Source organism: Equus caballus, chromosome 25 (genome assembly GCF_041296265.1).
Source record: "Equus caballus isolate H_3958 breed thoroughbred chromosome 25, TB-T2T, whole genome shotgun sequence".
In the NCBI taxonomy this organism is placed as follows: Eukaryota; Metazoa; Chordata; class Mammalia; order Perissodactyla; family Equidae; genus Equus; species Equus caballus.
In genome coordinates this window covers 6,429,154-6,452,695 of record NC_091708.1, presented here as the reverse complement: position 1 = coordinate 6,452,695, position 23,542 = coordinate 6,429,154, and positions in this window count along the sequence as shown.

Sequence of the window (23,542 nt, the reverse complement as noted above, 5' to 3'; positions counted from 1 at the left end):
TCCGGCTAGTTGAGCAGGTGGATCAGGCGTGCTCGCCAGGGGGTTCAGGCGGGTCTGGCAGGTGGTTTCGGTCTGTTCGGGGAGTGGTTCCGGCATCTCAGGCACATGGTTCTGGCACATCTGAGAGGTGGTTCCGGCCGGCCCGACAGGTGTTTCCGGAGTGTCCGCCAAGTGGTTCTGGCGTAGCTGAAAGGTGATGTTGATGTGACCGGAAGGCGGTTCCACCCAGCGCGGCAGGTGATTCCGCAGTGTCTGCCGAGTGGTTCTGGCGTAGCCGGCAGGTCATTTTGGCGTGTCCAGCGGGTGGTTTTGCCGAGTCGAGCGGGTGGTTCTGGCGTTCTCTGCAGGTGCTTCCGGTGTCATTGGCATGTGGTTCTGGCATCTCTGAGAGGTGGTTCCGCCATGCCCGGCAGGTGATTCCGGAGTGTTCGCCAAGTGGTTCTGGTGTAGCCAGCAGGTGATTTTGCATGTCCGGCAATGGTTCCGGCGAGTCGAGCCGGTGGTTCCGGCATGTCCAGCAGGTGGTTCCGGCATGCCCGGCAGGTGATTCCGGAGTTTCCGGCATGTGGTTCTAGCACCTCTGAGAGGTGGTTCCGGAATGCCCGGCATGTGATCCCGGAGTGTCTGCCAAGTCGTTCTGGAGTAGCCGGCAGGTGATTTTGGCGTTTCTGGCAGGCGTTTCTTGCAAGTCGAGCATTTGGCTCAGGCCTGCTCAGCAGCTGCTTCCGGCGTGTCTGGCACGTGGTTCTGGTGTGTCTGACAGCTGGTTCTGGCATGTCCGGCAGATGATTCCGGAGTGTCCACCAAGTGGTTGTGGCATACCCGGCAGGTGATTTTAGCGTGTCAGGTAGGTGGTTCCGGCGAGTCAAGTAGGTGGTTCCGGTGTGCTCGGCAGGTGGTTCAGGCGGGTCTGGCAGGTGGTTTCGGACTGTTCGGGGTGTGGTTACGGCATCTCAGGCACATGGTTCTGGCACGTCTGATAGGTGGTTCCGGCCGGCCCGTCAGGTGTTTCCATGGTGTCCGTCAAGTGGTTCCTACATAGCTGGCAATTGATGTTGGCGTGACCGGCAGGTGGTTCCAGCCAGCCCGGCAGGTGATTCCGAAGAGTTCACCAAATGGTTGTGGCGTAGCCGGCAGGTGATTTTTCGTGTGCACCAGGTGTTTCCGGTCTGTCCGGCAGGTGGTTCTGGCGTGACCGGCATGAGGTTCTGGCACGTCTGAGAGTTGGTTCCGGGATGCCCAACAGGTGATTCCGCAGTGTCCGCTGCGTGGTTCTGGCGTACCCGGCAGGTGATTCTGGCGTATCCAGCTGGTGGTTCTGGGGATTGGATCAGGTGGTTCGGGCATACTCGGCAGGTGGTACTGGCGTGTCCGGAGCATGGTTCTGGCAAGTCTGAGAGGTGGTTCCGGCATGCCCGACAGGTGATTCCGGAGTGTTTGCCAAGTGGTTCTGGCGTAGCCGGCAGGTCATTTTGCATGTCCGGCCGTGGTTCCGGCGAGTCGAGCCGGTGGTTCCGGCGTGTCCAGCAGGTGTTTCCGGTCTGTCCGGCAGGTGGTTCTGGCGTGACCGTCACGAAGTTCTGGCACGTCTGAGAGTTGGTTCCAGCATGCCCGACAGGTGATTCCGGAGTGTCCGCCACGTGGTTGTGGCGTACCCGGCAGGTTATTTTGGCGTGTCTCGCAGGTGTTTCTTGCAAGTCGAGCATTTGGCTCAGGCATGCTCAGCACGTGCTTCCGGCGTGTCTGGCACGTGGTTGTGGTGTGTCTGAGAGCTGGTCTGGCATGTCCGGCAGATGATTCCGGAGTGTCCACCAAGTGGTTCTGGTATACCTGGCAGGTGATTTTGGCGTGTCAGGAAGGTGGTTCCGGCTAGTTGAGCAGGTGGATCAGGCGTGCTAGCCAGGGGGTTCAGGCGGGTCTGGCAGGTGGTTTCGGTCTGTTCGGTGAGTGGTTCCGGCATCTCAGGCACATGGTTCTGGCACGTCTGATAGGTGGTTCCGGTCGGCCCGACAGGTGTTTCCATGGTGTCCGCCAAGAGGTTCTGGCATAGCTCGCAGGTGATGTTTGCGTGACCGGCAGGTGGTTCAAGACAGCCCGGCAGGTGATTCCGAAGAGTTCACCAAATGGTTGTGGCGTAGCCGGCAGGTGATTTTGGCGTGTCCAGCAGGTTGTTTTGGCGAGTCGAGCAGGTGGTTCTGGCGTGCTCGGCAGGTGCTTCCGGTGTCATTGGCATGTGTTTCCGGCATGTCTGAGAGGTGGTTCCGCCATGCCCGGCAGGTGAATCCGGAGTGTTCGCCAAGTGGTTCTGGCGTAGCCGGGAGGTGATTTTGCATGTCCGGCAATGGTTCCGGCGAGTCGAGCCGGTGGTTCCGGCATGTCCGAGAGGTGGTTCCGGCATGCCCGGCAGGTGATTCTGGAGTGTTCGGCATGTGGTTCTGGCACCTCTGAGAGGTGGTTCCGGCATGCCCGGCAGGTGATACCGGAGTGTCCGGCATTTGGTTCTGGCACCTCTGAGAGGTGGTTGCGGAATGCCTGGCATGTGATTCTGGAGTGTCTGCCGAGTGGTTCTGGCGTAGCCGGCAGTTGATTTTGGGGTGTCCACTAGGTGGTTCTGGGGAGTGGATCAGCTGGTTCCGGCATGCTCGGCAGGTGGTACCGGCGTGTCCAGAACATGGTTCTGGCAAGTCTGAGAGGTGGTTCCAGCACGCCCGACAGGTGATTCCGGAGCGTCCGCCAAGTGGTTCTGGCATACCTGGCAGGTGATGTTGGCGTGACCGGCAGGTGGTTTCAGCCAGTCAGGCAGGTGATTCCGAAGTGTTCACAAAATGGTTGTTGCGTATCCGGAAGGTAATTTTGGCGTTTCCAGCAGGTGGTTTTGGCGAGTCGAGCAGGTGGTTCTGGCGTGCTCGGCAGGTGCTTCCGGTGTCATTGGCATGTGGTTCCGGCATGTCTGAGAGGCGGTTCCGGCACGCCCGACAGCTGATTCCGGAGCCTCCCCCAAGTGTTTCTGGCGTACCCGGCAGGTGATTTTGGCATGTCCGACAGGTGTTTCTTGCGAGTCGAGCAGGTGGCTCAGGCATGCTCAGCTGGTGCTTCCGGCGTCTCTGGCACGTGGTTCTGGTGTGTCTGAGAGCTGGTTCTGGCATGTCCGGCAGATGATTCCGGAGTGTCCACCAAGTGGTTCTGGTATACCCGGCAGGTGATTTTGGCGTGTCAGGAAGGTGGTTCCGGCTAGTTGAGCAGGTGGATCAGGCGTGCTAGCCAGGGGGTTCAGGCGGGTCTGGCAGGTGGTTTCGGTCTCTTCGGTGAGTGGTTCCAGCATCTCAGGCACATGGTTCTGGCACGTCTGAGAGGTGGTTCCGGCCGGCCCGACAGGTGTTTCCATGGTGTCCGCCAAGTGGTTCTGGCATAGCTGGCAGGTGATGTTGGCGTGACCGGCAGGTGTTTCCAGCCAGCCCGGCAGGTGATTCCGAAGAGTTCACCAAATGGTTGTGGCATAGCCGGCAGGTGATTTTGGCGTGTCCATCAGGTGGTTTTGGCGAGTCAAGCAGGTGGTTCTGGCGTGCTCGGCAGGTGCTTCCGGTGTCATTGGCATGTGGTTCCGGCATGTCTGAGAGGTGGTTCCGCCATGCCAGGAAGGTGATTCCGGAGTGTTCGCCAAGTGGTTCTGGCGTAGCCGGCAGGTGATTTTGCATGTCCGGCAATGGTTCCGGCGAGTCGAGACAGTGGTTCCGGCATGTCCGGCATGTGGTTCCGGCATGCCCCGCAGGTGATTCCGGAGTGTCCAGCATGTGGTTCTGGCAACTCTGAGAGGTGGTTCCGGGATGCCTGGCATGTGATTCCGGAGTGTCTGCCGAGTGGTTCTGGCGTGTCCAGCAGGTGTTTCCGGTCTTTCCGGCAGGTGGTTCTGTCGTGTCCGGCACGAGGTTCTGGCACGTCTGAGAGCTGGTTACGGCATGCACGACAGGTGATTCCGGAGTCTCCGGCATTTGGTTCTGGCACCTCTGAGAGGTGGTTCCGGCATGCCCGACAGGTGATTCCGGAGTGTTCGCCATGTGGTTCTGGCGTAGCCGGCAGGTCATTTTGCATGTCCGGTTGTTGTTCCGGCGAGTCGAGCCGGTGGTTCCGGCGTAGCCGGCAGTTGATTTTGGCGTGTCCACTAGGTGGTTCTTGGGAGTGGATCAGCTGGTTCCGGCATACTCGGCAGGTGGTACCGGCGTGTCCAGAGCATGGTTCTGGCAAGTCTGAGAGGTGGTTCCAGCACGCACGACAGGTGATTCCGGAGCGTCCGCCAAGTGTTTCTGGCGTACCCGGCATGTGATTTTGGCATGTCCGACAGGTGTTTCTTGCGAGTCGAGCAGGTGGCTGAGGCATGCTCAGCTGGTGCTTCCGGCGTCTCTGGCACGTGGTTCTGGTGTGTCTGAGAGCTGGTTCTGGCATGTCCGGCAGATGATTCCGGAGAGTCCACCAAGTGGTTCTGGTATAACTGGCAGGTGATTTTGGCGTGTCAGGAAGGTGGTTCCGGCTAGTTGAGCAGGTGGATCAGGCGTGCTCGCCATCGGGTTCAGGCGGGTCTGGCAGGTGGTTTCGGTGTGTTCGGGGAGTGGTTCCGGCATCTCAGGCACATGGTTCTGGCACGTCTGAGAGGTGGTTCCGGCCGGCCCGACAGGTGTTTCCGGAGTGTCCGCCAAGTGGTTCTGGCATAGCTGAAAGATGATGTTGGCGTGACCGGCAGGTGGTTCCAGCCAGCCCGGCAGGTGATTCCGGAGTGTCTGCCGAGTGGTTCTGGCGTAGCTGGCAGGTGATTTTGGCGTGTCCAGCAGGTGGTTCCGGCGAGCTCGGCAGGTGGTACCAGCATGTCCGGAACAAGGTTCTTGCACGTCTGAGAGATGGTTCCGGCATGCCCGGCAGGTGATTCCGGAGTGTCCGGCATATGGTTCTGGCACCTCTGAGAGGTGGTTCCGGCATGCCCGGCAGGTGATTCCGGAATGTCCGGCATTTGGTTCTGGCACCTCTGAGAGGTGGTTCCGGAATGCCTGGCCTGTGATTCCGGAGTGTCTGCCGAGCGGTTCTCGCGTAGCCGGCAGTTGATTTTGGCGTCTCCACTAGGTGGTTCTGGGGAGTGGATCAGCTGGTTCCAGCATACTCGGCAGGTGGTACCGGCGTGTCCAGAACATGGTTCTGGCAAGTCTGAGAGGTGGTTCCGGCACGCCCGACAGGTGATTCCGGAGCGTCCGCCAAGTTTTTCTGGCGTACCCGGCAGGTGATTTTGGCATGTCCGACAGGTGTTTCTTGCGAGTCGAGCAGGTGGCTCAGGCATGCTCAGCTGGTGCTTCCGGCGTCTCTGGCACGTGGTTCTGGTGTGTCTGAGAGCTGGTTCTGGCATGTCCGGCAGATGATTCCGGAGTGTCCACCAAGTGGTTCTGGGATACCTGGCAGGTGATTTTGGAGTGTCAGGAAGGTGGTTCCGGCTAGTTGAGCAGGTGGATCAGGCGTGCTCGCCAGGGGGTTCAGGCGGGTCTGGCAGGTGGTTTCGGTCTGTTCGGGGAGTGGTTCCGGCATCTCAGGCACATGGTTCTGGCACGTCTGAGAGGTGGTTACGGCCGGCCGGAGAGGTGTTTCCGGAGTGTCCGCCAAGTGGTTCTGGCGTAGCTGAGAGGTGATGTTGGCGTGACCGGCAGGTGGTTCCAGCCAGCCCGGCAGGTGATTCCGGAGTGTCTGCCATGTGGTTCTGGCATAGCTGGCAGGTGATTTTGGCGTGTCCAGCAGGTGGTTCCGGCGAGCTCGGCAGGTGGTACCAGCGTGTCCGGAACATGGTTCTGGCACGTCTTAGAGATGGTTCCTTCATGCCCGGTAGGTGATTCCTGAGTGTCCGGCATGTGGTTCTGGCACCTCTGAGAGGTGGGTCCGGCATGCCCGGCAGGTGGTTCCGGAGGTTCTGCCGAGTGGTTCTGGCGTAGTAGGCAGGTGATTCTGGCGTGTCCAGCAGGTGGTTCTGGGGAGTGGATCAGGTGGTTCCAGCATACTCGGCAGGTGGTACCGTCGTGTCCGGAAGATGGTTCTGGCAAGTCTGAGAGGCGGTTCCGGCATGCCCGACAGGTGATTCCGGAGTGTTCGCCAAGTGGTTCTGGCGTAGCCGGCAGGTCATTTTGCATGTCCGGCTGTGGTTCCGGCAAGTCGAGCCAGTGGTTCCAGCATGTCCGGCAGGTGGTTCTGGGGTGACCGGCACGAGATTCTGGCACGTCTGAGAGTTGGTTCAGGCGTGCCCGACAGGTGATTCCGGAGTGTCCGCCACGTGGTTCTGGCGTACCCGGCAGGTGATTTTGGCGTGTCTGGCAGGTGTTTCTTGCAAGTCGAGCATTTGGCTCAGGCATGCTCAGCAGGTGCTTCCGGCGTGTCTGGCACGTGGTTCTGGTGTGTCTGAGAGCTGGTTCTGGCATGTCCGGCAGATGATTCCGGATTGTCCACCAAGTGGTTGTGGCATACCCGGCAGGTGATTTTAGCGTGTCAGGTAGGTGGTTCCAGCGAGCCGAGTAGGTGGTTCCGGAGTGCTGGGCAGGTGGTTCAGGCGGGTCTGGCAGGTGGTTTCGGACTGTTCGGGGTGTGGTTCCGGCATCTCAGGCACATGGTTCTGGCACGTGTGATAGGTGGTTCCGGCTGGCCCGACAGGTGTTTCCAGAGTGTCCGCCAAGTGGTTCTGGCATAGCTGAAAGTTGATGTTGGCGTGACCGGCAGGTGGTTCCAGCCAGCCCGGCAGGTGATTCCGGAGTGTCTGCCGAGTGGTTCTGGCGTAGCTGGCAGGTGATTTTGGCGTGTCCAGCGGGTGGTTTTGCCGAGTCAAGCAGGTGGTTCTGGCGTGCTCGGCAGGTGCTTCCGGTGTCATGGCATGTGGTTCCGGCATGTCTGAGAGGTGGTTCCGCCATGCCCGGCAGGTGATTGCGGAGTGTTCGTCAAGTGGTTCTGGTGTAGCCGGCAGGTGATTTTGCATGTCAGGCAATGGTTCCGGCGAGTCGAGCCGGTGGTTCCGGAATGTCCGGCAGGTGGTTCCGGCATGTCCGGCAGGTGATTCCGGCATGTCCAGCACGTGGTTCCAGCATGCCCGAGAGGTGATTCCGGAGCGTCCGCCCAGTGTTTCTGGCGTACCCGGCTGGTGATTTACGTCTGTCCGACAGGTGTATCTTGCGTGTCGAGCAGGTGGCTGAGGCATGCCCAGCTGGTGCTTCCGGCGTCTCTGGCACGTGGTTCTGGTGTGTCTGAGAGCTGGTTCTGGCATCTCCGGCAGATGATTCCGGAGTGTCCACCAAGTGGTTCTTGTATACCTGGCAGGTGATTTTGGCGTGTCAGGAAGTTGGTTCCAGCTAGTTGAGCAGGTGGATCAGGCGTGCTTGCCAGGGGCTTCAGGCGGGTCTGGCAGGTGGTTTCGGTCTGTTCGGGGAGTGTTTCCGGCATCTCAGGCTCATGGTTCTGGCACGTCTGAGAGGTGGTTCCGGCCGGCCCGACAGGTGTTTCCATGGTGTCCGCCAAGTGGTTCTGGCATAGCTGGCAGGTGATATTGGCGTGACCGGCAGGTGGTTCCAGCAAGCCCGGCAGGTGATTCCGAAGAGTTCACCAAATGGTTGTGGCGTAGCCGGCAGGTGATTTTGGCGTGTCCAGCAGGTGGTTTTGGCGAGTCGAGCAGGTGGTTCTGGCGTGCTCGGCAGGTGCTTCCGGTGTCATTGGCATGTGGTTCCGGCATGTCTGAGAGGCGGTTCCGGCATGCCCGGCAGGTGGTTCCGGAGAGTCTGCCGAGTGGTTCGGGAGCCAGCCCGGCAGGTGATTCCGAAGAGTTCACCAAATGGTTGTGGCGTAGCCGGCATGTGATTTTGGCGTGTCAGGAAGTTGGTTCCGGCTAGTTGAGCAGGTGGATCAGGCGTGCTCGCCAGGGGGTTCAGGCGCGTCTGGCAGGTGGTTTCGGTCTGTTCGGGGAGTGGTTCCGGCATCTCAGGCACATGGTTATGGCACGTCTGAGAGGTGGTTCCGGCCGGCCGGAGAGGTGTTTCCGGAGTGTCCGCCAAGTGGTTCTGGCGTAGCTGAAAGGTGATGTTGGCTTGACCGGCAGGTGGTTCCTGCCAGCCCGGCAGGTGATTCCGGAGTGTCAGCCGTGTGGTTCTGGCGTAGCCGGCAGGTCATTTTGCATGTCCGGCGGTGGTTCCGGCGAGTCGAGCCGGCGGTTCCGGCGTGTCCGGCAGGTGGTTCTGGCGTGACCGGCACGAGGTTCTGGCACGTCTGAGAGTTGCTTCCGGCATGCCCGACAGGTGATTCCGGATTGTCCGCCTCATGATTCTGGCGTACCCGGCAGATGATTTTGGCGTGTCTGGCAGGTGTTTCTTGCAAGTCGAGCATTTGGCTCAGGCATGCTCAGCAGGTGCTTCCGGCATGTCTGGCACGTGGTTCTGGTGTGTCTGAGAGCTGGTTCTGGCATGTCCGGCAGATGATTCCGGAGTGTCCACCAAGTGGTTGTGGCATACCCGGCAGGTGATTTTAGCATGTCAGGTAGGTGGTTCCAGCGAGTCGAGTAGGTGGTTCCGGCGTGCTCGGCAGGTGGTTCAGGCGGGTCTGGCAGGTGTTTTCGTTCTGTTCGTGGTTTGGTTCCGGCATCTCAGGCACATGGTTCTGGCACGTCTGATAGGTGGTTCCGGCCTGCCCGACAGGTGTTTCCATGGTGTCCGCAAAGTTGTTCTGGCATAGCTGGCAGGTGATGTTGGCGTGACCGGCAGGTGGTTCCAGCCAGCCCGGCAGGTGATTCTGAAGTGTTCACCAAATGGTTGTGGCGTAGCCGGAAGGTGATTTTGGCGTGTCCAGCACGTGGTTTTGGCGAGTCGAGCAGGTGGTTCTGGCGTGCTCGGCAGGTGCTTCCGGTGTCATTGGCATGTGGTCCGGCATGTCTCAGAGGTGGTTCCGCCATGCCCGGCAGGTGATACCGGAGTGTTCGCCAAGTGGTTCTGCCGTAGCCCGCAGGTGATTTTGCATGTCCGGCAATGGTTCCGGCGAGTCGAGCCGGTGAGTCCTGAATGTCCGGCAGGTGGTCCCGGCATGTCCGGCAGGTGGTTCTGGAATGTCCAGCACGTGGTTCCAGCATGCCCTGCAGGTGATTCCGCAGTGTCCGGCATGTGGTTCTGGCACCTCTGAGAGGTGGTTCCGGCATGCCCGGCAGGTGATACCGGAGTCTCCGGCATTTGGTTCTGGCACCTCTGAGAGGTGGTTCCGGAATGCCTGGCCTGCGATTCTGCAGTGTCTGCCGAGTGGTTCTGGCATAGCCGGCAGTTGATTTTGGCATGTCCACTATGTGGTTCTGGGGAGTGGATCAGCTGGTTCCGGCATACTCGGCAGGTGGTACCGGCGTGTCCAGAACATGGTTCTGGCAAGTCTGAGAGGTGGTTCCGGCACGCCCGACAGGTGTTTCCATGGTGTCCGTCAAGTGGTTCCGACATAGCTGGCAAGTGATGTTGGCGTGACCGGCAGGTGGTTCCAGCCAGCCCGGCAGGTGATTCCGAAGAGTTCACCAAATGGTTGTGGCGTAGCCGGCAGGTGATTTTTCGTGTGCACCAGGTGTTTCCGGTCTGTCCGGCAGGTGGTTCTGGCGTGACCGGCATGAGGTTCTGGCACGTCTGAGAGTTGGTTCCGGGATGCCCGACAGGTGATTCCGGAGTGTCCGCCAAGTGGTTCTGGCGTACCCGGCAGGTGATTCTGGCGTATCCAGCTGGTGGTTCTGGGGAGTGGATCAGGTGGGTCGGGCATACTCGGCAGGTGGTACTGGCGTGTCCGGAACATGGTTCTGGCATGTCTGAGAGTTGGTTCCAGCATGCCCGACAGGTGATTCCGGAGTGTCCGCCACGTGGTTGTGGCGTACCCGGCAGGTTATTTTGGCGTGTCTGGCAGGTGTTTCTTGCAAGTTGAGCATTTGGCTCAGGCATGCTCAGCAGGTGCTTCCGGCGTGTCTGGCACGTGGTTGTGGTGTGTCTGAGAGCTGGTCTGGCATGTCCGGCAGATGATTCCGGAGTGTCCACCAAGTGGTTCTGGTATACCCGGCAGGTGATTTTGGCGTGTCAGGAAGGTGGTTCCGGCTAGTTGAGCAGGTGGATCAGGCGTGCTAGCCAGGGGGTTCAGGCGGGTCTGGCAGGTGGTTTCGGTGTTTTCGGGGAGTGGTTCCGGCATCTCAGGCACATGGTTCTGGCACGTCTGAGAGGTGGTTCCGGCCGGCCCGACAGGTGTTTCCATGGTGTCCGCCAAGTGGTTCTGGCATAGCTGGCAGGTGATGTTGGCGTGACCGGCAGGTGTTTCCAGCCAGCCCGGCAGGTGATTCCGAAGAGTTCACCAAATGGTTGTGGCATAGCCGGCAGGTGATTTTGGCGTGTCCATCAGGTGGTTTTGGCGAGTCAAGCAGGTGGTTCTGGCGTGCTCGGCAGGTGCTTCCGGTGTCATTGGCATGTGGTTCCGGCATGTCTGAGAGGTGGTTCCGCCATGCCAGGAAGGTGATTCCGGAGTGTTCGCCAAGTGGTTCTGGCGTAGCCGGCAGGTGATTTTGCATGTCCGGCAATGGTTCCGGCGAGTCGAGACAGTGGTTCCGGCATGTCCGGCATGTGGTTCCGGCATGCCCCGCAGGTGATTCCGGAGTGTCCAGCATGTGGTTCTGGCAACTCTGAGAGGTGGTTCCGGGATGCCTGGCATGTGATTCCGGAGTGTCTGCCGAGTGGTTCTGGCGTGTCCAGCAGGTGTTTCCGGTCTTTCCGGCAGGTGGTTCTGTCGTGTCCGGCACGAGGTTCTGGCACGTCTGAGAGCTGGTTACGGCATGCACGACAGGTGATTCCGGAGTCTCCGGCATTTGGTTCTGGCACCTCTGAGAGGTGGTTCCGGCATGCCCGACAGGTGATTCCGGAGTGTTCGCCATGTGGTTCTGGCGTAGCCGGCAGGTCATTTTGCATGTCCGGTTGTTGTTCCGGCGAGTCGAGCCGGTGGTTCCGGCGTAGCCGGCAGTTGATTTTGGCGTGTCCACTAGGTGGTTCTTGGGAGTGGATCAGCTGGTTCCGGCATACTCGGCAGGTGGTACCGGCGTGTCCAGAGCATGGTTCTGGCAAGTCTGAGAGGTGGTTCCAGCACGCACGACAGGTGATTCCGGAGCGTCCGCCAAGTGTTTCTGGCGTACCCGGCATGTGATTTTGGCATGTCCGACAGGTGTTTCTTGCGAGTCGAGCAGGTGGCTGAGGCATGCTCAGCTGGTGCTTCCGGCGTCTCTGGCACCTGGTTCTGGTGTGTCTGAGAGCTGGTTCTGGCATGTCCGGCAGATGATTCCGGAGAGTCCACCAAGTGGTTCTGGTATAACTGGCAGGTGACTTTGGCGTGTCAGGAAGGTGGTTCCGGCTAGTTGAGCAGGTGGATCAGGCGTGCTCGCCATCGGGTTCAGGCGGGTCTGGCAGGTGGTTTCGGTGTGTTCGGGGAGTGGTTCCGGCATCTCAGGCACATGGTTCTGGCACGTCTGAGAGGTGGTTCCGGCCGGCCCGACAGGTGTTTCCGGAGTGTCCGCCAAGTGGTTCTGGCATAGCTGAAAGATGATGTTGGCGTGACCGGCAGGTGGTTCCAGCCAGCCCGGCAGGTGATTCCGGAGTGTCTGCCGAGTGGTTCTGGCGTAGCTGGCAGGTGATTTTGGCGTGTCCAGCAGGTGGTTCCGGCGAGCTCGGCAGGTGGTACCAGCATGTCCGGAACAAGGTTCTTGCACGTCTGAGAGATGGTTCCGGCATGCCCGGCAGGTGATTCCGGAGTGTCCGGCATATGGTTCTGGCACCTCTGAGAGGTGGTTCCGGCATGCCCGGCAGGTGATTCCGGAATGTCCGGCATTTGGTTCTGGCACCTCTGAGAGGTGGTTCCGGAATGCCTGGCCTGTGATTCCGGAGTGTCTGCCGAGCGGTTCTCGCGTAGCCGGCAGTTGATTTTGGCGTCTCCACTAGGTGGTTCTGGGGAGTGGATCAGCTGGTTCCAGCATACTCGGCAGGTGGTACCGGCGTGTCCAGAACATGGTTCTGGCAAGTCTGAGAGGTGGTTCCGGCACGCCCGACAGGTGATTCCGGAGCGTCCGCCAAGTTTTTCTGGCGTACCCGGCAGGTGATTTTGGCATGTCCGACAGGTGTTTCTTGCGAGTCGAGCAGGTGGCTCAGGCATGCTCAGCTGGTGCTTCCGGCGTCTCTGGCACGTGGTTCTGGTGTGTCTGAGAGCTCGTTCTGGCATGTCCGGCAGATGATTCCGGAGTGTCCACCAAGTGGTTCTGGGATACCTGGCAGGTGATTTTGGAGTGTCAGGAAGGTGGTTCCGGCTAGTTGAGCAGGTGGATCAGGCGTGCTCGCCAGGGGGTTCAGGCGGGTCTGGCAGGTGGTTTCGGTCTGTTCGGGGAGTGGTTCCGGCATCTCAGGCACATGGTTCTGGCACGTCTGAGAGGTGGTTACGGCCGGCCGGAGAGGTGTTTCCGGAGTGTCCGCCAAGTGGTTCTGGCGTAGCTGAGAGGTGATGTTGGCGTGACCGGCAGGTGGTTCCAGCCAGCCCGGCAGGTGATTCCGGAGTGTCTGCCATGTGGTTCTGGCGTAGCTGGCAGGTGATTTTGGCGTGTCCAGCAGGTGGTTCCGGCGAGCTCGGCAGGTGGTACCAGCGTGTCCGGAACATGGTTCTGGCACGTCTTAGAGATGGTTCCGGAATGCCAGGCAGGTGATTCCGGAGTGTCCGGCATGTGGTTCTGGCACCTCTGAGAGGTGGTTCCGGCATGCCCGGCAGGTGATTCCGGAGTGTCCGGCATGTGGTTCTGGCACCTCTGAGAGGTGGGTCCGGCATGCCCGGCAGGTGGTTCCGGAGGTTCTGCCGAGTGGTTCTGGCGTAGTCGGCAGGTGATTCTGGCGTGTCCAGCAGGTGGTTCTGGGGAGTGGATCAGGTGGTTCCAGCATACTCGGCAGGTGGTACCGTCGTGTCCGGAAGATGGTTCTGGCAAGTCTGAGAGGCGGTTCCGGCATGCCCGACAGGTGATTCCGGAGTGTTCGCCAAGTGGTTCTGGCGTAGCCGGCAGGTCATTTTGCATGTCCGGCTGTGGTTCCGGCAAGTCGAGCCAGTGGTTCCAGCATGTCCGGCAGGTGGTTCTGGGGTGACCGGCACGAGATTCTGGCACGTCTGAGAGTTGGTTCAGGCGTGCCCGACAGGTGATTCCGGAGTGTCCGCCACGTGGTTCTGGCGTACCCGGCAGGTGATTTTGGCGTGTCTGGCAGGTGTTTCTTGCAAGTCGAGCATTTGGCTCAGGCATGCTCAGCAGGTGCTTCCGGCGTGTCTGGCACGTGGTTCTGGTGTGTCTGAGAGCTGGTTCTGGCATGTCCGGCAGATGATTCCGGATTGTCCACCAAGTGGTTGTGGCATACCCGGCAGGTGATTTTAGCGTGTCAGGTAGGTGGTTCCAGCGAGCCGAGTAGGTGGTTCCGGAGTGCTGGGCAGGTGGTTCAGGCGGGTCTGGCAGGTGGTTTCGGACTGTTCGGGGTGTGGTTCCGGCATCTCAGGCACATGGTTCTGGCACGTGTGATAGGTGGTTCCGGCTGGCCCGACAGGTGTTTCCAGAGTGTCCGCCAAGTGGTTCTGGCATAGCTGAAAGGTGATGTTGGCGTGACCGGCAGGTGGTTCCAGCCAGCCCGGCAGGTGATTCCGGAGTGTCTGCCGAGTGGTTCTGGCGTAGCTGGCAGGTGATTTTGGCGTGTCCAGCGGGTGGTTTTGCCGAGTCAAGCAGGTGGTTCTGGCGTGCTCGGCAGGTGCTTCCGGTGTCATGGCATGTGGTTCCGGCATGTCTGAGAGGTGGTTCCGCCATGCCCGGCAGGTGATTGCGGAGTGTTCGTCAAGTGGTTCTGGTGTAGCCGGCAGGTGATTTTGCATGTCAGGCAATGGTTCCGGCGAGTCGAGCCGGTGGTTCCGGAATGTCCGGCAGGTGGTTCCGGCATGTCCGGCAGGTGATTCCGGCATGTCCAGCACGTGGTTCCAGCATGCCCGGGAGGTGATTCCGGAGTGTCCGTCATGTGGTTCTGGCAAGTCTGAGAGGTGGTTCCGGCATGCCCGACAGGTGATTCCGGAGCGTCCGCCCAGTGTTTCTGGCGTACCCGGCTGGTGATTTACGTCTGTCCGACAGGTGTATCTTGCGTGTCGAGCAGGTGGCTGAGGCATGCCCAGCTGGTGCTTCCGGCGTCTCTGGCACGTGGTTCTGGTGTGTCTGAGAGCTGGTTCTGGCATCTCCGGCAGATGATTCCGGAGTGTCCACCAAGTGGTTCTTGTATACCTGGCAGGTGATTTTGGCGTGTCAGGAAGTAGGTTCCAGCTAGTTGAGCAGGTGGATCAGGCGTGCTTGCCAGGGGCTTCAGGCGGGTCTGGCAGGTGGTTTCGGTCTGTTCGGGGAGTGTTTCCGGCATCTCAGGCTCATGGTTCTGGCACGTCTGAGAGGTGGTTCCGGCCGGCCCGACAGGTGTTTCCATGGTGTCCGCCAAGTGGTTCTGGCATAGCTGGCAGGTGATATTGGCGTGACCGGCAGGTGGTTCCAGCAAGCCCGGCAGGTGATTCCGAAGAGTTCACCAAATGGTTGTGGCGTAGCCGGCAGGTGATTTTGGCGTGTCCAGCAGGTGGTTTTGGCGAGTCGAGCAGGTGGTTCTGGCGTGCTCGGCAGGTGCTTCCGGTGTCATTGGCATGTGGTTCCGGCATGTCTGAGAGGTGGATCCGGCATGCCCGGCAGGTGGTTCCGGAGAGTCTGCCGAGTGGTTCGGGAGCCAGCCCGGCAGGTGATTCCGAAGAGTTCACCAAATGGTTGTGGCGTAGCCGGCATGTGATTTTGGCGTGTCAGGAAGTTGGTTCCGGCTAGTTGAGCAGGTGGATCAGGCGTGCTCGCCAGGGGGTTCAGGCGCGTCTGGCAGGTGGTTTCGGTCTGTTCGGGGAGTGGTTCCGGCATCTCAGGCACATGGTTATGGCACGTCTGAGAGGTGGTTCCGGCCGGCCGGAGAGGTGTTTCCGGAGTGTCCGCCAAGTGGTTCTGGCGTAGCTGAAAGGTGATGTTGGCTTGACCGGCAGGTGGTTCCTGCCAGCCCGGCAGGTGATTCCGGAGTGTCAGCCGTGTGGTTCTGGCGTAGCCGGCAGGTCATTTTGCATGTCCGGCGGTGGTTCCGGCGAGTCGAGCCGGCGGTTCCGGCGTGTCCGGCAGGTGGTTCTGGCGTGACCGGCACGAGGTTCTGGCACGTCTGAGAGTTGGTTCCGGCATGCCCGACAGGTGATTCCGGATTGTCCGCCTCATGATTCTGGCGTACCCGGCAGATGATTTTGGCGTGTCTGGCAGGTGTTTCTTGCAAGTCGAGCATTTGGCTCAGGCATGCTCAGCAGGTGCTTCCGGCGTGTCTGGCACGTGGTTCTGGTGTGTCTGAGAGCTGGTTCTGGCATGTCCGGCAGATGATTCCGGAGTGTCCACCAAGTGGTTGTGGCATACCCGGCAGGTGATTTTAGCATGTCAGGTAGGTGGTTCCAGCGAGTCGAGTAGGTGGTTCCGGCGTGCTCGGCAGGTGGTTCAGGCGGGTCTGGCAGGTGTTTTCGTTCTGTTCGTGGTTTGGTTCCGGCATCTCAGGCACATGGTTCTGGCACGTCTGATAGGTGGTTCCGGCCTGCCCGACAGGTGTTTCCATGGTGTCCGCAAAGTTGTTCTGGCATAGCTGGCAGGTGATGTTGGCGTGACCGGCAGGTGGTTCCAGCCAGCCCGGCAGGTGATTCTGAAGTGTTCACCAAATGGTTGTGGCGTAGCCGGAAGGTGATTTTGGCGTGTCCAGCACGTGGTTTTGGCGAGTCGAGCAGGTGGTTCTGGCGTGCTCGGCAGGTGCTTCCGGTGTCATTGGCATGTGGTCCGGCATGTCTCAGAGGTGGTTCCGCAATGCCCGGCAGGTGATTCCGGAGTGTTCGCCAAGTGGTTCTGGCGTAGCCCGCAGGTGATTTTGCATGTCCGGCAATGGTTCCGGCGAGTCGAGCCGGTGAGTCCTGAATGTCCGGCAGGTGGTTCCGGCATGTCCGGCAGGTGGTTCTGGAATGTCCAGCACGTGGTTCCAGCATGCCCTGCAGGTGATTCCGCAGTGTCCGGCATGTGGTTCTGGCACCTCTGAGAGGTGGTTCCGGCATGCCCGGCAGGTGATACCGGAGTCTCCGGCATTTGGTTCTGGCACCTCTGAGAGGTGGTTCCGGAATGCCTGGCCTGCGATTCTGCAGTGTCTGCCGAGTGGTTCTGGCTTAGCCGGCAGTTGATTTTGGCATGTCCACTATGTGGTTCTGGGGAGTGGATCAGCTGGTTCCGGCATACTCGGCAGGTGGTACCGGCGTGTCCAGAACATGGTTCTGGCAAGTCTGAGAGGTGGTTCCGGCACGCCCGACAGGTGTTTCCATGGTGTCCGTCAAGTGGTTCCGACATAGCTGGCAAGTGATGTTGGCGTGACCGGCAGGTGGTTCCAGCCAGCCCGGCAGGTGATTCCGAAGAGTTCACCAAATGGTTGTGGCGTAGCCGGCAGGTGATTTTTCGTGTGCACCAGGTGTTTCCGGTCTGTCCGGCAGGTGGTTCTGGCGTGACCGGCATGAGGTTCTGGCACGTCTGAGAGTTGGTTCCGGGATGCCCGACAGGTGATTCCGGAGTGTCCGCCAAGTGGTTCTGGCGTACCCGGCAGGTGATTCTGGCGTATCCAGCTGGTGGTTCTGGGGAGTGGATCAGGTGGGTCGGGCATACTCGGCAGGTGGTACTGGCGTGTCCGGAACATGGTTCTGGCATGTCTGAGAGTTGGTTCCAGCATGCCCGACAGGTGATTCCGGAGTGTCCGCCACGTGGTTGTGGCGTACCCGGCAGGTTATTTTGGCGTGTCTGGCAGGTGTTTCTTGCAAGTCGAGCATTTGGCTCAGGCATGCTCAGCAGGTGCTTCCGGCGTGTCTGGCACGTGGTTGTGGTGTGTCTGAGAGCTGGTCTGGCATGTCCGGCAGATGATTCCGGAGTGTCCACCAAGTGGTTCTGGTATACCGGGCAGGTGATTTTGGCGTGTCAGGAAGGTGGTTCCGGCTAGTTGAGCAGGTGGATCAGGCGTGCTAGCCAGGGGGTTCAGGCGGGTCTGGCAGGTGGTTTCGGTCTGTTCGGTGAGTGGTTCCGGCATCTCAGGCACATGGTTCTGGCACGTCTGATAGGTGGTTCCGGCCGGCCCGACAGGTGTTTCCATGGTGTCCGCCAGGAGGTTCTGGCATAGCTCGCAGGTGATGTTTGCGTGACCGGCAGGTGGTTCAAGCCAGCCCGGCAGGTGGTTCCGAAGAGTTCACCAAATGGTTGTGGCGTAGCCGGCAGGTGATTTTGGCGTGTCCAGCAGGTTGTTTTGGCGAGTCGAGCAGGTGGTTCTGGCGTGCTCGGCAGGTGCTTCCGGTGTCATTGGCATGTTGTTCCGGCATGTCTGAGAGGTGGTTCCGCCATGCCCGGCAGGTGAATCCGGAGTGTTCGCCTAGTGGTTCTGGCGTAGCCGGGAGGTGATTTTGCATGTCCGGCAATGGTTCCGGCGAGTCGAGCCGGTGGTTCCGGCATGTCCGGGAGGTGGTTCCGGCATGCCCGGCAGGTGATTCTGCAGTGTTCGGCATGTGGTTCTGGCACCTCTGAGAGGTGGTTCCGGCATGCCCGGCAGGTGATACCGGAGTGTCCGGCATTTGGTTCTGGCACCTCTGAGAGGTGGTTGCGGAATGCCTGGCATGTGATTCTGGAGTGTCTGCCGAGTGGTTCTGGCGTAGCCGGCAGTTGATTTTGGGGTGTCCACTAGGTGGTTCTGGGGAGTGGATCAGCTGTTTCCGGCATGCTCGGCAGGTGGTACCGGCGTGTCCAGAACATGGTTCTGGCAAGTCTGAGAGGTGGTTCCAGCACGCCCGACAGGTGATTCCGGAGCGTCCGCCAAGTGGTTCTGGCATACCTGGCAGGTGATGTTGGCGTGACCGGCAGGTGGTTTCAGCCAGTCAGGCAGGTGATTCCGAAGTGTTCACAAAATGGTTGCTGCGTATCCGGAAGGTAATTTTGGCGTTTCCAGCAGGTGGTTTTGGCGAGTCGAGCAGGTGGTTCTGGCGTGCTCGGCAGGTCCTTCCGGTGTCATTGGCATGTGGTTCCGGCATGTCTGAGAGGCGGTTCCGGCACGCCCGACAGCTGATTCCGGAGCCTCCCGCAAGTGTTTCTGGCGTACCCGGCAGGTGATTTTGGCATGTCCGACAGGTGTTTCTTGCGAGTCGAGCAGGTGGCTCAGGCATGCTCAGCTGGTGCTTCCGGCGTCTCTGGCACGTGGTTCTGGTGTGTCTGAGAGCTGGTTCTGGCATGTCCGGCAGATGATTCCGGAGTGTCCACCAAGTGGTTCTGGTATACCCGGCAGGTGATTTTGGCGTGTCAGGAAGGTGGTTCCGGCTAATTGAGCAGGTGGATCAGGCGTGCTCGGCAGGTGGTTCAGGCGGGTCTGGCAGGTGGTTTCGGTCTGTTCGGTGAGTGGTTCCGGCATCTCAGGCACATGGTTCTGGCACGTCTGAGAGGTGGTTCCGGCCGGCCCGACAGGTGTTTCCATGGTGTCCGCCAAGTGGTTCTGGCATAGCTGGCAGGTGATGTTGGCGTGACCGGCAGGTGTTTCCAGCCAGCCCGGCAGGTGATTCCGAAGAGTTCACCAAATGGTTGTGGCATAGCCGGCAGGTGATTTTGGCGTGTCCATCAGGTGGTTTTGGCGAGTCAAGCAGGTGGTTCTGGCGTGCTCGGCAGGTGCTTCCGGTGTCATTGGCATGTGGTTCTGGCATGTCTGAGAGGTGGCTCCGCCATGCCAGGAAGGTGATTCCGGAGTGTTCGCCAAGTGGTTCTGGTGTAGCAGGCAGGTGATTTTGCATGTCCGGCAATGTTTCCGGCGAGTCGAGACAGTGGTTCCGGCATGTCCGACATGTGGTTCCGGCATGCCCCGCAGGTGATTCTGGAGTGTTCGGCATGTGGTTCTGGCAACTCTGAGAGGTGGTTCCGGGATGCCTGGCATGTGATTCCGGAGTGTCTGCCGAGTGGTTCCGGCGTGTCCAGCAGGTGTTTCCGGTCTTTCCGGCAGGTGGTTCTGTCGTGTCCGGCACGAGGTTCTGGCACGTCTGAGAGTTGGTTCCGGCATGCCCGACAGGTGATTCCGGAGTCTCCGGCATTTGGTTCTGGCACCTCTGAGAGGTGGTTCCGGCATGCCCGACAGGTGATTCCGGAGTGTTCGCCATGTGGTTCTGGCGTAGCCGGCAGGTCATTTTGCATGTGCGGTTGTTGTTCCGGCGAGTCGAGCCGGTGGTTCCGGCGTAGCCGGCAGTTGATTTTGGCGTGTCCACTAGGTGGTTTTTGGGAGTGGATCAGCTGGTTCCGGCATACTCGGCAGGTGGTACCGGCGTGTCGAGAACATGGTTCTGGCAAGTCTGAGAGGTGGTTCCAGCACGCCCGACAGGTGATTCCGGAGCGTCCGCCAAGTGTTTCTGGCGTACCCGGCATGTGATTTTGGCATGTCCGACAGGTGTTTCTTGCGAGTCGAGCAGGTGGCTGAGGCATGCTCAGCTGGTGCTTCCGGCGTCTCTGGCACCTGGTTCTGGTGTGTCTGAGAGCTGGTTCTGGCATGTCCGGCAGATGATTCCGGAGTGTCCACCAAGTGGTTCTGGTATACCTGGAAGGTGATTTTGGCGTGTCAGGAAGGTGGTTCCGGCTAGTTGAGCAGGTGGATCAGGCGTGCTCGCCATCGGGTTCAGGCGGGTCTGGCAGGTGGTTTCGGTGTTTTCGGGGAGTGGTTCCGGCATCTCAGGCACATGGTTCTGGCACGTCTGAGAGGTGGTTCCGGCCGGCCCGACAGGTGTTTCCGGAGTGTCCGCCAAGTGGTTCTGGCATAGCTGAAAGATGATGTTGGCGTGACCGGCAGGTGGTTCCAGCCAGCCCGGCAGGTGATTCCGGAGTGTCTGCCGAGTGGTTCTGGCGTAGCTGGCAGGTGATTTTGGCGTGTCCAGCAGGTGGTTCCGGCGAGCTCGGCAGGTGGTACCAGCATGTCCGGAACAAGGTTCTTGCACGTCTGAGAGATGGTTCCGGCATGCCCGGCAGGTGATTCCGGAGTGTCCGGCATATGGTTCTGGCACCTCTGAGAGGTGGTTCCGGCATGCCCGGCAGGTGATTCCGGAGTGTCCGGCATGTGGTTCTGGCACCTCTGAGAGGTGGGTCCGGCATGCCCGGCAGGTGGTTCCGGAGGTTCTGCCGAGTGGTTCTGGCGTAGTCGGCAGGTGATTCTGGCGTGTCCAGCAGGTGGTTCTGGGGAGTGGATCAGGTGGTTCCAGCATACTCGGCAGGTGGTACCGTCGTGTCCGGAACATGGTTCTGGCAAGTCTGAGAGGCGGTTCCGGCATGCCCGACAGGTGATTCCGGAGTGTTCGCCAAGTGGTTCTGGCGTAGCCGGCAGGTCATTTTGCATGTCCGGCGGTGGTTCCGGCGAGTCGAGCCGGTGGTTCCGGCGTGTCCGGCAGGTGGTTCTGGCGTGACCGGCACGAGGTTCTGGCACGTCTGAGAGTTGGTTCCGGCGTGCCCGACAGGTGATTCCGGAGTGTCCGCCACGTGGTTCTGGCGTACCCGGCAGGTGATTTTGGCGTGTCTGGCAGGTGTTTCTTGCAAGTCGAGCATTTGGCTCAGGCATGCTCAGCAGGTGCTTCCGGCGTGTCTGGCACATGGTTCTGGTGTGTCTGAGAGCTGGTTCTGGCATGTCCGGCAGATGATTCCGGAGTGTCCACCAAGTGGTTGTGGCATACCCGGCAGGTGATTTTAGCGTGTCAGGTAGGTGGTTATAGCGAGTCGAGTAGGTGGTTCCGGAGTGCTCGGCAGGTGGTTCAGGCGGGTCTGGCACGTGGTTTCGGACTGTTCGGGGTGTGGTTGCGGCATCTCAGGCTCATGGTTCTGGCACGTGTGATAGGTGGTTCCGGCCGGCCCGACAGGTGTTTCCGGAGTGTCCGCCAAGTGGTTCTGGCATAGCTGAAAGGTGATGTTGGCGTGACCGGCAGGTGGTTCCAGCCAGCCCGGCAGGTGATTCCGGAGTGTCTGCCGAGTGGTTCTGGCGTAGCTGGCAGGTGATTTTTGCGTGTCCAGCGGGTGGTTTTGCCGAGTCGAGCAGGTGGTTCTGGCGTGCTCGGCAGGTGCTTCCGGTGTCATTGGCATGTGGTTCCGGCATGTCTGAGAGGTGGTTCCGCCATGCCCGGCAGGTGATTCCGGAGTGTCAGCCAAGTGGTTCTGGCGTAGCCGGCAGGTGATTTTGCATGTCTGGCAATGGTTCCGGCGAGTCGAGCCGGTGGTTCCGGCGTGTCCGGCACGTGGTTCCGGCATGCCAGGCAGGTGATTCCAGAGTGTCCGGCATGTGGTTCTGGCAGCACTGAGAGGTGGTTCCGGCATGCCCGGCAGGTGGTTCCGGAGTGTCTGCCGAGTGGTTCTGAAGCCAGCCCGTCAGGTGATTCCGAAGAGTTCACCAAATGGTTGTGGCGTAGTCGGCAGGTGATTTCGGCGTGTCCAGCAGGTGGATTTGGCGAGTCGAGCAGGTGGTTTTGGCTTGCTCGGCAGGTGCTTCCGGTGTCATTGGCATGTGGTTCTGGCACCTCTGAGAGGTGGTTCCGGCATGCCCGGCAGGTGATACCGGAGTGTTCGCCAAGTGGTTCTGGCGCAGCCGGCAGGTGATTTTGCATGTCCGGAAATGGTTCCGGCGAGTCGAGCCGGTGGTTCCGGAATATCCGGCAGGTGGTTCCGGCATGTCCGGCAGGTGGTTCTGGCATGTCCAGCACGTGGTTCCAGCATGCCCTGCAGGTGATTCCGGAGTGTCCGGCATGTGGTTCTGGCACCTCTGAGAGGTGGTTCCGGCATGCCCGGCAGATGATACCGGAGTCTCCGGCAATCGGTTCTGGCACCTCTGAGAGGTGGTTCCGGAATGCCTGGCCTGTGATTCCGGAGTGTCTGGCGAGCGATTCTGGCGTAGCCGGCAGTTGATTTTAGCGTGTCCACTAGGTGGTTCTGGGGAGTGGATCAGCTGGTTCCGGCATACTCGGCAGGTGGTACCGGCGTGTCCAGAACATGGTTCTGGCAAGTCTGAGAGGTGGTTCCGGCACGCCCGACAGGTGATTCCGGAGCGTCCGCCCAGTGTTTCTGGCGTACCCGGCATGTGATTTTGGCATGTCCGACAGGTGTATCTTGCGAGTCGAGCAGGTGGCTCAGGCATGCTCAGCTGGTGCTTCCGGCGTCTCTGGCACGTGGTTCTGGTGTGTCTGAGAGCTGGTTCTGGCATGTCCGGCAGATGATTCCGGAGTGTCCACCAAGTGGTTCTTGTATACCTGGCAGGTGATTTTGGCGTGTCAGGAAGTTGGTTCCAGCTAATTGAGCAGGTGGATCAGGCGTGCTTGCCTGGAGCTTCAGGCGGGTCTGGCAGGTGGTTTCGGTCTGTTCGGGGAGTGGTTCCGGCATCTCAGGCACATGGTTCTGGCACGTCTCATAGGTGGTTCCGGCCGGCCGGAGAGGTGTTTCCGGAGTGTCCGCCAAGTGGTTCTGGCGTAGCTGAAAGGTGATGTTGGCGTGACCGGCAGGTGGTTCCAGCCAGCCCGGCAGGTGATTCCGGAGTGTCTGCCGTGTGGTTCTGGCGTAGCTGGCAGGTGATTTTGGCGTATCCAGCAGGTGGTTCCGGCGAGCTCTGCAGGTGGTACCAGCATGTCCGGAACAAGTTTCTTGCACGTCTGAGAGATGGTTCCGGCATGCCCGGCAGGTGATTTGGGAGTGTCCGGCATGTGGTTCTGGCACCTCTGAGAGGTGGTTCCCGGCATGCCCGGCAGGTGATTCCGGAGTGTTCGGCATGTGGTTCTGGCACCTCTGAGAGGTGGTTCCGGCATGCCCGGCACGTGGTTCCGGAGTGTGTGCCGAGTGGTTCTGGCGTAGTCGGCAGGTGATTCTGACGTGTCCAGCAGGTGGTTCTGGGGAGTGGATCAGGTGGTTCCGGCATTCTCGGCAGGTGGTACCGGCGTGTCCGGAACATGGTTCTGGCAAGTCTGAGAGGTGATTCCGGCAGGCCCGACAGGTGATTCCGGAGTGTCCGCAACATGGTTCTGGCGTAGCCGGCAGTTGATTTTGGCGTGTCCACTAGGTGGTTCTGGGGACTGGATCAGGTGGTTCCGGCATACTCGGCAGGAGGTACCGGCGTGTCCGGAACATGGTTTTGGCAAGTCTGAGAGGTGGTTCCGGCAGGCCCGAGAGGTGATTCCGGAGTGTTCTCCAAGTGGTTCTGGCATAGCCGGCAGGTCATTTTGCATGTCCGGCGGTGGTTCCGGCGAGTCGAGCCGGTGGTTGCGGCGTATCCAGCAGGTGTTTCCGGTCTGTCCGGCAGGTGGTTCTGGCGTGACAGGCACGAGGTTCTGGCACGTCTGAGAGTTGGTTCCGGCCGGCCCGACAGGTGTTTCCATGGTGTCCGCCAAGTGGTTCTGG